The sequence below is a fragment of the Stegodyphus dumicola genome, chromosome 4 (genome assembly GCF_044657685.1).
Source record: "Stegodyphus dumicola isolate Sdum_Otavi_A_Nest chromosome 4, ASM4465768v1".
NCBI lineage: Eukaryota > Metazoa > Arthropoda > Arachnida > Araneae > Eresidae > Stegodyphus > Stegodyphus dumicola.
This window is the reverse complement of record NC_140771.1, coordinates 246,727,104-246,740,776: the sequence shown is the minus strand read 5'-3', so window position 1 is coordinate 246,740,776 and position 13,673 is coordinate 246,727,104. Positions and strand designations below refer to the sequence as shown.

Here is a 13,673-nt window from a genome sequence, read left to right as displayed (position 1 = left end):
TTTTTTAAACTGCAACTATATTTTTAAAAGTATAAATTATCGTCTGCTACTTGAAAGTTTTGTTTTATTGCAAAATGCCGCTTTTAAAGAAGCAATGGGCGGAAGACTATGTTTGTGTTCTTTGCAATGAAAATTATTCGTGTCGAGTTATTCAAAAACGCCGTGAAAGTAATGGTTTTTCGATATATGAAGCTACGATAGGTAATGTTGTCAAGAACAAAGGAAAAAAAAATAACGTCAAAATCTAGCTTCAAGAGGAAAATTTGTTCTAAATGCGTATCCTAGGAAAAAAATAATGTTTCGAATGTTGCAAAAGTAAGATGTTTAATGTTAAAAGAAAATCCGTCTAGTGAAAGGACAAGTTCGAAATCGTTAAAATGATCCGTTTCAACTGTAAACAAAGTGATTAATGTTGACTAGAATCTTAAAATGAAAAAAAAAAAAAAAAAAAGGGTATCGTCTTTCTCCACAACATATAGCGAACGCGCCGCAGAATTCTTTATGAGAAACATTTATCCTCACAAAAAATGGAAAAATGTTGTCACAATAGTCGAATCTTTAAATGATTGCAATAAAAAGGGATCTATTTATTACTCGTATCATCAAAGAGGAGAGAAAAAAATCTTAAAACATGGTTTAAGGAATGTAAGCAAAAGTTTTTCAAGGGTATTTATGATTGCTCCTGGTTTTTTATACAACGGCAAATTAAAAATAAATCGAGAGGAAAAAAATGTTAAAATCAACTCCACATATCATCAAAAACATGTTTTATGCCTAGTTTTAAAATATGAAATAACTTTTTTTTTACACACAGTGTGATCTGAAGGATTTCAGATTTTGAATTACGTCCAAAGGGGCGTTTTTTTAACGTTTTGTGTGTTACATTTATTTATTAAATATCATGTTCTTCGCACTTGAACCATAAAATTCAGTTCGATAGCAATGTCGCAAAATAATTTTAAAATGAGCTTTATCTTTAGAATTTCCGATACACAGTATCGCGAGCTGGAGGGATTTTTTTTTTTTTTTAAATGGCTCGCTTTGAAATCGTTGAGTTTGTTCATAAAAAATTCGTTAGTGTTACAAAATATGAAATCGATAATAAAACAAATTCAAAAATATATGCTGATATTCAAATGGAGGATTATGTTATTCAAAATTGGATGGCTCTAGGTACCGTTGTTTCATCACAATGCGAGAAACATACATACATTGATGAAGATTCTTCATTATTTAATTTCTTTAAACATAACACAGGGCGATAATATTTGGTGGCAATAGTTTGAAAAGTGAACCGACATTTATAGTGAACCAACGCAAAATGCCAAAATGAAATTAATAGTCTTTCTGGGCAAATTTCCCCTTTGGACTAAAAATGTGTGAACACCCTTCTTTATTTCTTGTGATCGTAAATATAGGCTAATTAATCTAGGCCTATTAAATGTATTTCTCGTATTTTTTGTAAACCTAGATTTACATTATTATTTATTACATTATATTGTATGAACCTAGATTTACATTATTTCATTAACTTACTTCACTTAGCTGATGCAAATGGTGTCAGGGTACAGGCCTTTAAATATATCTAATTATAATTATGTATTTTAATCATCCCTCGTTATAACAATCGCTTATAATGGTGATGATTACAACCACCGTACAAAAACTGTCCAACTCGATGGCAGTTATGTTTGTTACATTTATTTTGCTTAAGAGATCGCACATTTTTAAGCCCCTTTTAGGACGCGAGAGGTCGTTATAACGAGGTTGACCGTATAAGCAGCAAATTCGGAACATATGATGCATAAATGTATGGTATGTCCCAAGTAACCAAAAATCATACTGTCTGAGTCAAGAGAAGTAACATAGTTCTTCAAACAGCTTACGTATAGGATCCCAATAATTTAAATAATATTTTTATATCGGTTTTAAGCATAAAACTATAGGAGATAATAACGATTTCACAACGTTTTAGCATCAGATTTATCCGTTATCGGCATGCTCCGTTTTATAACGCTGTCATAATTAGGATAACAGTGTCACTAACGTTGAGTCAAAATGATTGTGCAAACAGCTATTCGAAAACATTTCATCAATTTATGAGCCAGCTTTTTAAAAAAAAAGGAAGTTCAGAAAAAGAATTCTCTATTTAAGAACCTGGCTGCATTACGAATTATGCACTAAAAATCAATCAAAAAATAAAGTAAAATCTTTACCTTTCATAACATGCACACTGAAAACAGCGCATCGATGATTCACAGATGTATCCGCCAACGGTGTTTACGGGCACACGAAAATAATCCCAGAACGATCTTCGAAGCGAAGCGAGCGCGACAGTTTCCCAGCAGTACCTACTCCACCAACAGCGACGACTCGAAAGCCGGAAGGAACGAGTCAGACGCTCTTTCCTATACTCTCCCTCCTCACCCCCTACTCAACACCCTCTCTCCCCCACCACCACCACTGAGCCGGCTATCGGCACTTTTCGTGACACACCATGGGGAAACATCCTGTGCGCTTCACGCCCACCGTCCGTCCGTCTGTTCCTTTTTCTTTCTCTTATTTTTCATTGCTTTGTTTATTTATCGCCGTTCTTACCGCCGCTCCATCCTTCGCCCTTATCCTATCTGCAGCGAGGAGAGAGGAAGAGAAGAGGTGGGGGAAGAAAAAAAAAAAAAAGAACACGTACACTTCGCTGCTTCATCGGCAGACGATTGCGGTGGTTCGACGTGCCTGCGGGTATCCGCGCGCCAGGCGTGACCGCAGCTTTCGAATTTCGTAAGAACAAACGCGAGAAGCTGTTCCAGCAATGGCAGTGGTTACCAAAAGCCAGAAATTTGAGTGATCCCGTTCTGTTTCACCATGTGCACCGAGTTACAGATTAGTTCTCTCGCTCTGAACATTTTCGCCATTTTCTTAAGTTCATTTCATAATGTTCATACAAATACTTGCACTTTGTAATGCAGCCCTGATGCTGAAGAAAGATGTGGTAAATTGCTAACATTCTTTTCCCTCTCCCGTTCTGAAGAGGGGAAAGGCATCGTGTTTTTTTGAAGGGGATAGGAGAAATGGGGGATGCTAAATTTGCGTTTGATCTTCGTTAAGAGCACACAAGGTTAGACTGACCTCCATGAAAATTAAGATTTTCTGCATCTGCAAATTTCATAATAAAAATAAGCCTCCAACATTTATGAAAATTACAGTTACTACTATCCCTATGCTGCGCTTCAAGAAATTATCATTGTCCACAATGGTAAATAATCATTTGAAAATTTAATTAGATCTTTGATGTCAAGAACTTCGAAGATGCCAAACATCTGACAACAGCCTGATTTCTTTTTCATCAACATTGTAGCAACAAAAAGGCCATAGCACCATCTCAGCTCACCCTAATATTTTAAAATGCGAAATCTCTCCATTAAGCTAAAAAAAAAAAAAAAAAAAAAAAAAATTCGTAATTTCTTTTTAATTTATTAGTATTATCAATTTGAAACGGTATTTCCTTATCATCCACCTCTCGAGAGGACTTTCGGCTCGCCGCATATTTAGAGTCCCCCTGCCGCAAGGACGTTGTACATTTATAAACATCCACGCCTTTTCCGGGATTCGAAACCGGGCCCTTCGGCACGGCAGTCAGCGACGTTAACCACTATACCAGTTGAGAGGCACAATTTAGTTCCAGTAATAAGTACGACTCCAGTCCTAAATTCTTATCCACAACATATTGAACACGCCTTCCTAAGGCTCCAGCAATGCATCCAAGTTGAAAGAGAAATGTGTATGCAGTTATTTTATAAGTAATTTTCTGCTGCCTTATTGCAAGTTCTTGTGGTGTTATTGGAAACACGACCAGTTCGTGAAATCCGGAATCCGGCTCGTAAAATCCAGAGTTCAACTATAAAATTTTTCCTGTTTGCAGCAACGAAACGCCTGGTGTCGAATCCCGGAGAAGGTATGGATATTTGTAAAAAATAGTACCTGTGCGGGTGGCGTAATGGCAGACCGCACATTGAGTTGAACAGTGTTAAACGAATGTCGCATACTGCGCATGGCCAGAAAACAATTTGGCGTAATTACTATGTTGGCGCGATAAATACGGTATATGGTAGATGTATCGCCATCTAATTGTAAACAAATCTGGCGTTTAAATCTTCGTAGAGTATAATGTAAATTAATTACTGTGTTAAAATACTATTTTTTGCTCTACTGCTCAAACAACTAGAAAGCTGAAATTATTGCGAAGTAATGTGACGCAGTGTTTACATTCAAAATGTAAAATATAATACTTATGAAATTCTGCACATTCCCTTGGAACTGTACAAATTTTCGTTCAGAAAAAAGACTGAAATTTAGGATATATTAGTTGAAAATTTATTCATTATACTTTTAAGCAATAAAAACAATTCAGGATTTACCATACGTCTCATTCGTACATACATAAAGAAACACTGAGGAATATAACAAGTGCTTGCAAATAACACTGAAGAAATTTTACAATTCCTTAATGCTAGTTATTAAATTCTTTGAAATGATAAAATAAAAGCGCGAATATACGCTAACAAACTAAGCGAGATACTCCAGTTTACAATTACTGAATTGTAACATGTAAACAAATTACATTTAAATAACGAATTATTACAAACATATGTTAACAAATATTAAATGCAATGTTATTGACAAATTACAATGAAATATATATTAGAAAAATAAGCAAGTGCAATCGCAATCCGTATAGAAGTTAAAATAACTAATAAGCAAAGTTCCACAACATTACAGTTGTAAACATCATTCGAACACACTCGACAGCCTGGGTGATCACGAATAAGCTAGCGTAGGGTTGCTTAGTCGCCAATATTCCTCCCCGCGCCAAAGGTACACCATCAAGCATGCGCAGTAAGCGAAATTTGCTTAACACTGTTCAACTCAATGTGCGGTCTGCCATTACGCGTGCGGGTGACAGTATGCGGCGAGCCGAAAGTCCTCTCGAGAGATTGGGGGTAGTGAAAGAGGGATGGGACACACTCGGAGTTGTCTCGGGGTGCTATCTTTCAAAACTGGGTACGAAACTGAGCCAAAGTCTCACACACACAGACCTCAGTGTCTTCCTGTTGTTATTTAACTCTTTGAAATCCAGAGCTATATCCTAAGCTGTATCCTCAAAATACCCGAACCGCCCGAAATACTTTTCCAGTTTCGCAGCAATTTCTTCCCCTCCCCGTCCATTAAAGCAGAAAATAGGTGTGATGATTTCCAGTGACATCCCTTTGTACTTTCTAACAAAGATTCCATTAGCCTTTGACCCCGTTCTTTATAAAACTGAATGTCAGAGCAACAAGCCTTTCCGGCTTTGTTATGATCACGACAGAGATTTCTTTATTTCCGTTATTTTTATAAGACGGAATAAATTGTTTAAAAATGCTAAATATAATCTTTAAATTTTTAAACTGCTCTTTTATTGCTGTTTAAAGCTTAGCACACTGTGCCACAAAAGAATCAACAACGAAATGTCACGATCATCCAAAAGATAAAAAAAAAACCTCTTAGGACAAGCTGTCTGCAGGAAACTGATACAATGCATTTGGGGAAAGTGCACCTGCTATCGCATACTTTAGGGGGAGGGAAGAAAAGAAGATTACAATCTCGGGCGGTTCTGGTTGTTTCAATGTAGGGCCCTGTGGGGCGGATTGGATGTGAAGGAGTTAAAGTTGGTAAATGCAATAAAAGAATTCCATCTGTAATCATTTTCTCGAAAAAGACTGGAAATAGTGGGTACATTATTTGGGACATTATCTTGATACATTATCTGGAAATGAAAGAATATCATGTGGACTTTCTGGAACAGGAAACCACATCAAACAAAAGATGCTTACTGCAACAGGTGCAGGTAGAAGCTAAGCCAGCACCTCCCTAGTACCACAGGTAATTGAGGTATTGTTGAACCTAGCTAACTGTTAAACTTTCCACCCTAATTTTGAGGGAGAGCATCCCGGGGGGTGGTCCGAGGTTCTCCAGCCCCTCTTTTTTTTTACCATCAACCACTTGAAAGGACTTTCTGAGATAACTGAGTTCTGGTATTAATAGTGTACACAAATCATATTGAGAAAAGACTATCCTTGAAAAGTTCAACAACTGATGCTTCCAAAAGCATAAATGTAAGAATAAATGTCTTTTCTAAGGCGGAAGGTGTAAGAAGCAAGTCTTTGGAGCTCCCATCCGTCAGCATTGCGTAGATAAATGAAACTGTTGGAACATTAAAATGAAATATAAAAAATCTGATGTGTACACCACATGACTTCCTTGTACGGAATATTAAATTATACGCATTTTTTTCTTGCATTTTATTTAAACTTATTAGATTGAATTAAACCTACTTCGCCGACAGCGCATAAAACACAATAGAATAAATGCATTCTTTAAAATTCACTTTGTTTACCATAGCGACACTCTGGCGCTAAAACAGTATTATATTTCATTCATATTATAACTCAGAATGCACAAAATGTATATCATTTGAATATTTATCTAATCGTTGCCACATGTTCTATTCAAATACTATAATAAAGCTAGAACTATGTATAAAAGAAATTAAGCAAATAAAACAAAAAAGAAACAGTTTTCACAGACGATTGAGTATTTCTCATTTAATTAATTCAGTTCTCACTTCGCGAGAAGGCAAGAATACATAAAAACTCAAAATATCTATATTAAAAATTACGAAGTAAATCTCAAACGCTTATTTCCTCGAAAAAATTCCAGAAAGAATTAAGCACGATTTAATTGGCAATAATAAATGAATGCGTTATCTTTGTTGTTGCGAAGCTAAGTTTCTCTAGATTGGCAACAAATCCACTAGTCTCCTGTTTCAAATGTAAATATCAATGGCCGCCATTAAAAACAGGCTTAGCGGCAATTAAACAACTTTAAAATTGCTGATAATTCTAAAAATATTGCACACAGATTTACTAAAGGCATAAAATCCTTAACCGGAAGATAAAAACAATATAATTCAACCATTTTTAAAGAAAAAAATGTACAATTTACAAACATATAAGAGTCAAGAAACTGAGATCACTGAGCCGGGTAATAGAGTATTATTTATATACGTTTGGTGCGGCCGATTGCAACCAAAATACGAGGTGCACATCTACATGTTATAGATGTCCTATATACAAAATTTCAACGTTCTGAGGCTACTCGTTTTTGAGTTATGCGAGATACAAAAAATTCTCTTCAGAATTCATTTTAAAGCAGTTTTATAATTTTTTTGAAAGAAAAGAGTGTTTTATTCTGTCCTTACGTACAGATATCAGGCAAAAACATCGTTAAATTGCATTCGATAGCGGTCAAAATGGATATTTTCGTTGAAATATGCTGCCTGAAACTTTTCGCGATTACAGTACTTCCTTTTTACTTCGTACAAAGAAGTAAAAATTAAAATAAATAAATAAATAAATAAAAAATAAAATAAATAATGAACAATAAAAAATATATAAATAAAATAAAATAAAAAAAACTTTTAAGATTCCTATCCGCCTCTTGCTATTCTTTAACCCAATTTGAATGATAGCTTCTTTTGATCGCCCGCTACTGACTTGACACATTGCGACATTCCGGCAAAACACCTTGAAGTCTTAAAAATAATTTACACCATGAAATACTGTTGTAAGTAAAACACAATACCTGAGATCAAAATACTGCCACACGCGAGGGATTGCTACTCAGAAAGCAGAAAGTAGATAAGGCGATGCAAGCGAAGATTATTCAATAAATAAAAAAAGATTAAACAAGTGATAATCGTCAAAAGTTGTCCTTAATCGAACACCTGCTTTCATACATGCCAAAGGATGCTGATATCACAGATATTTAATCTTCGAGCAATATGCCTACTGTCGAAGGTTTTCAAACGAAATTTTCTTTAATCCAACTTCGTCATTTCATAACACATCACAGTTGTGAGCAAAAGGGACAGTTTCCTCAGAACGGCTATTAATTTTGTCTCGGCATTTAGCGTCGGTTCACTTTTCAAACTGTTGCCACCAAATATGATTGCCCTATATTATATTTAAAGAAATTTAAAAATGAAGAATCTGCATAATGTAGGTATGTTTCTCATATTGTGATAAAACAACCGTACCTAGAGCCATCCAATTTTGAATAACGTAATCTTCCACTGAATACGACCCTCTGGAAGCCCTAGATTGGAATTTGAAATTTGTCATAATTGTCGATTTCATATTTTGTAACAGGTACAGGTAGAAGCTAGGCCAGCACCTCCGTAGGTAATTGAAATATTCTGTAACGCTTTAACGAATTTTTGATTAACAAACTGAACAATTTCAAAGCGAAGAATGGCAACACTGTACGAAAAATAAAATTATATCCCCAGCGCGCGAGACCGTGTATCGGAAATTCTAAAGATAGGCTCATTTTAAAATTATTTTGCGATATTGCTGTTGAACTTAATTTTATGCCTTTAGCGCGAAGAACATGATATCTAATAAATAAATGCAACACACAAAACGTTAAAAAAACGCCCCTTTGGGCGTAATGTAAAATCTGAATGTTTTCACATTTTGTTTATTATTTTAATTTTTGTCTTTAAAATAATTTTATGACTAATTAATTTAAATACAGTAGAAGCTAACAAATCACACACTCTCTCGTTTTGAGCATTTTATCACGTTTTAAACTGTTGCCACCAAATATTAGAGTATAGCATTATATTAAAAAAAATAATGAGGAATCTGCATGTATTGTATGTATGCATGTTTCTCGCACTGTGATAAAACAACGGTGTCTAGAGACATCTAATTTTGGACATCTGGAAGGCCCTAATTTGGAATATATTTCATTATCTATTTCATATTTTGTCAAACATTAAAGAATTTTGATTAACAAACTCAAGGATTTCAAAGCGAACAACGGCACAACCCGTAATTCCCAAATTATCTAATGAATCCTGTAGCTGCTGAATGAACTGGACCAATGAATACCGTCTTTCTGCGTCACCCATTTTGCGAAGTTGTTGTTGGCTTATAAAGATCTATAAAAGCGATTCCTTTAACAATTTGCATATCTAACATTAAATCTATTTAGTGTAAACGCCTAATTTTTTTTTTCTCCATGCCCATTTCAAATTAAAGTCAATGTCGCTCGGGCTCGACACTTTGTAGAAACGAGAGCTTCTCTACCAGGAGGTTCACACGGCAGTTGAAAAACTGCTTTTTATATTATGTCAACGTCGATGCTAGGCAAGTATCCAGAAAATGATAATATAATCAAATTCTAATCTGGTTATATATGTCGTTGCTAAATAAAAGCTCTGTTGGCACAATGAAAATGTCACCGATTGATATTTTCGCCGGTATGGATCATATGACATTTCGATAAATGGTTTAATTATGTAATAAAGATTATATATTCATCACCTGTACCTGTGTCATTATCAAAATTATCTGTACCTTATTACATGTACCGCTATCGAAATTTCTTTTTTATCGTTTCCATCCTATCTGGTAATTCGTGCCATTGTCGATTCTGTGCTATTGCCGACTCTATGCCCAGACGGCGCAACACACCATACTGGTTTTATGCAATATCGATCCTATGTGATTCGGTTCCGCGCAATGTCGATCCTCCATCCGTGGAACAGTGTTTGGTACACCAGGATACCTGACCCCTTGTGGAACAGTTTAAGAATTGCGAGTGGTATGATGAAATAACCTAAGAGACATCTAAGGTAATTTGATTTTTATAATAAAGTTTTAAAAGTGAATAATTAATAATCTAGAATTCATATTTAAGCCAGAAAGGGAATGCTAATATTAAGCGATTTCAAATGAATGCAGGCCAGAAGTCGTCGAGTCGGTGAGCGTGCGGATAAAGGCAAGGTTAGTGGAACACTGGTAATTTGAACCCGATACGTAAGACATAAATAATACGAATGTAAGACTAATAAAAAGAATGCATAGCAGATACAATAACAGAACGTTAACTTGAACTGTAAAGGCATTATAATAAATATTACATAATATATACATTCAGTTGGGCCACGGGCCTGTCCATATTTGCTAGGTCACTGTAGTCATAACTGCAAATCTTAATAGCCGGGTTGATAATTGTTTTTTTTTTTTTTTTTTTTTTTTTTGTTTTTGTTTTTCATGAAAGCTTTTTACAAGTTTTTGCTCCATACCCAGTTCTTTATGAATTCTTTTGTTACTATCGTAAGAATGTTAAGGGGACTCGTAACTTAAAACCCTTAAAATCTTCGAATATGTGATTGTTGCAAGAATTGGGATTTTTATTTATTTTAAAAGCAATTACTTCCAGCTTTTTACAGCTTTCTACATAATATAGCTGCTTTGGGAACTAGTAACCAGAAAGTTTGTGTTGCCACAAATATTTTTGTAATTCAGTTTGCTTTGTGACAAAATTTTTTATCCGTTCGCGTCATGTTTCCACCTTGCGCGCATGATATTTTAAAAATGGTTAATGGTACATACTCAAAATTGGATGGAATTTTGTATATGGGCACTATCTTCTAACTGAACCAAAAATCTGATGAATATTTTAATATTAAAATAATTTTGTACACGAAAGCATTACAGATATTTTTAATAACATACATTTTATAAACGCAACTCCAAATAAAATAAGAATTTAACACGGATGTTTGGTTCACAGTAGTTTTCAAATGTTATAAAATCTATATATTAAATATAGAATTAAATGATGCAACAGAATGTTTTAGACTCTGCGCGCAAGGTGGAAACATGTCGTAAACGCATAAAAACATTCTGTCACAAAGCAGATTCAATTATAAAAATATTTGTGGCAACACACTTTCTGGTTGCTAGTTCAGAAAGCAGCTCTATTATGTCATCAGCTGTAAAATATTAGAAGTAATTGCTTTTAAAATAAATAAGTTACCCCAATTCTTGCAACATTCGAAAATCTTAAGGGTTTTAAGGTGTATGAATCCCCTTAAGGTAAATTAGCGAAGTGCCTCGAACTTTATAAACGTCTATAAAACGTTTGGTTTCTCTCGCACGTGGAAGGCTGTTCTTGATTAAGACCCATAATTATCCTTAATATCCCGGGTCTTATTGAAGAATTCCGCTAGGCAAAAGGCATTTCCCCCCCTCGCCACACACACCTCTAGATTCAGGTTAAAACCGCTAGAAAATATATTGTTTGTCTCCCTCCGGGGCTCGCAGCTGTGCAAATAAGACGCTGTGCCCACAACAAAAGGCGAGAGATAGTAGCAGAAGCCGAATCGCAGAAGTTGCAGGGGTTAAAACAGGACCTAACACAGTCGAGCACTTTTCCCGCATCGTGATGTTAAAAATACACCAGCCTCTTTACTAGGCCAGAGGAAGGGGGGCAAAACCGCGTCGCGAGGCCATGGACGTTGCCTGCGGGCGGCGGGGTGACGGTGACCGGCGTCGGAGACGACGTCAAGGGTTGATGGAGGTCGCTGCGCGTGATAAGCCAGCCCGGAGATAACAATGGTAGGCTGCGCGCACAGATACGAGAAAGGATTTCCGAGGCGCAGCACTCAACTAAATGGTAAACAGAATCTCTGGAGATTTCGAAATTCGCTTCCAGCGGATGAGAAGAATCGAACGTCCGCTCGGTCTGCACGATATGTATGAGCAGGGAATAAACCAGTTTCGAATAAATAGTTTTAGGTGTCCTAATCGCTGCCATAAACGTTTCCATTTATTTCAGAACCTCCGTAAATTGAGGAGAATACTAGTTCCGCAACAAAGAAAAGAACGAATATACAATGTGGCGCATAGTTAGAGTTATGATTTAAACAGTAAGCAACTTTTTTTGTAAGACTCTCGCGGTTACGGTGACAGCGAAAAAATTTCGAAATTTTGGAATAGAAACACCCACTTTTTTCCTGCGCAATTGGATCAGCACACTGGAAAACCATAAATACGCGAACGATGCATATATAAATAAAACTGCCAGCGTAAAGCGTTTGCAAAGAAGTGTAACAGACCGATGACAACACAAGAGAGGAGATATCTACGTAAGAGTAGAGATTCCTTCGTGGAGGACTTTCTCAGGAAAACTGACTCTTGTTCACATTACATATGGGGAAAACCACGAAAACCAAACATGCAGGTAGCCTGTTCGCCTAGGATCGAAACTAAGTTAGGTCAACCTACCAGTATTTACCGGCCTTAACCCTTTGCGGTAGTATGTCCGGTCTGGACACAACTAAAAAATTTCTTCTGTACGCACAGAAAAATTGAATGAAAAAGGATTTATAGGTTACTATAGGTTACTCTGAACCTTCTTTACTTATAGTAGATGGCAGCTCAACACAAACCAGTCCATATATTTTAGCCATGTTTAGTTTTTTAAGAACCTCATTTTTCAAAGAAATCTTCCAAATTTTTTTAGGGTATAAAAGGAATTGTTTGAAAAGAAGTTTCTATGCTACTTTTTTTTTTTTTTTTTTTTTTTTTTGTTGTTGTTGTTGTTGTATGCTAATCTCCTTATTCTATATTAGTTTTAAATTATTACCTTGAAATCTTGCTTAAAATCAAACGGCGAACCCTAGGTGTGCCCAGACCGGGCTCACCGATAATCTAGAGTCTGTATTTTTTGTTTCTTCGCATCTCATCGGTCAGTTCATTGACAACAATGCTCGTTTCAGCACTCTTTTCGAAGCTCTATTCAATCAGTGTGCCCACTTTGGGTACACCAACAGGCCTAATTAGACTGCCTACCTTTTTTTTTTATCAGAACTCCAACTTTAAGAGGTAGCGTGCCGGAAAGGGTTAACCACTCGGACACTAGTGGGGCAGAGAGGAGAAAGAAAAGAACGTTAATTGGAATTACAAGTTTTCAACGTGCGCACCTTCGCAGACGATAACGCACTGCATGCGGGTTGACAGTAAAGAAAGTAACGTCGCAGGGAGAATCTCTACGAATTTACGTTTTATGGCATCTTTGAGTTCTGACAAATCACGTGGACTTGATCTGTAGAGCTCAAATTTCAGATAACTCTAAAACTAGAAATTCATCAGAATGAGATTGGGGCGAGGGGGGGGGGGATCCTGGCAGCCACGAAACTGCAAAGTTACGAAAGATTATCTTGAAACGCTGTACACGTTCAATACTTGTCATTCCAATAAAAGTTTTTGTCCCTCTCCTTTAGTGATGTCATTGGTCTTTTACAAGGTGAATTACTGTAAGATTGATCATCTGAAACACTGAACTATCGTAGCATGCAAATGCAAAGGTGACTGTAAATAATTTTCACTGTCGTGTAAAAAGTAATGTCAAAATATCACTGTCATGCAAAAATATTCATTGTAAAAACTCTGTAAAAAGTATCTATTCAATAAATTATTTCCATTGGGTGGGCTATTTCCGTTAGGTCGGAAGCTCTCTCAGTGCTGCACAGTGCAAAGGTCTTTTACAAGGAGTGCTATTCTTTGCAAATGTTTTACACTGGTAATTTTCGTCAAACATTTTCCAACGCCATTTATGGTTTTTCAGTGCGCTGATCAATTTTCAGGAAAAAAGTGGGTGTTGCCGTTCGAAAATTTCGAATTGTTTTCACTGTAACCGCGAAAGCTCCTCGGACCGCCCTCGAGCGCATACCTTCAAATAATAAGTATCTGAATTTTCATTTCCATTGGTTAAGTTGA

The 13,673-nt window shown here is 36.1% G+C and overlaps 1 protein-coding gene across 4 annotated transcripts in view; it reads right to left on the bottom strand.

The window, feature by feature from the left end:
* Positions 1-13,673, bottom strand: part of LOC118188809 (uncharacterized) — a 90,716-nt gene that overhangs the window by 60,491 nt on the left and 16,552 nt on the right. The window contains exon 1 of one of the 4 annotated variants that reach the window (XM_035359319.2): positions 2,217-2,383. The exons of 1 other annotated variant lie outside the window; for it this stretch is intronic. The gene's annotated coding sequence lies outside the window, so the exon portion shown is untranslated. Of the gene's footprint in view, positions 1-2,216; positions 2,384-13,673 lie in introns of those variants that run through there. 2 more of the 4 variants (XM_035359318.2, XM_035359317.2) reach the window with 2 other exon arrangements.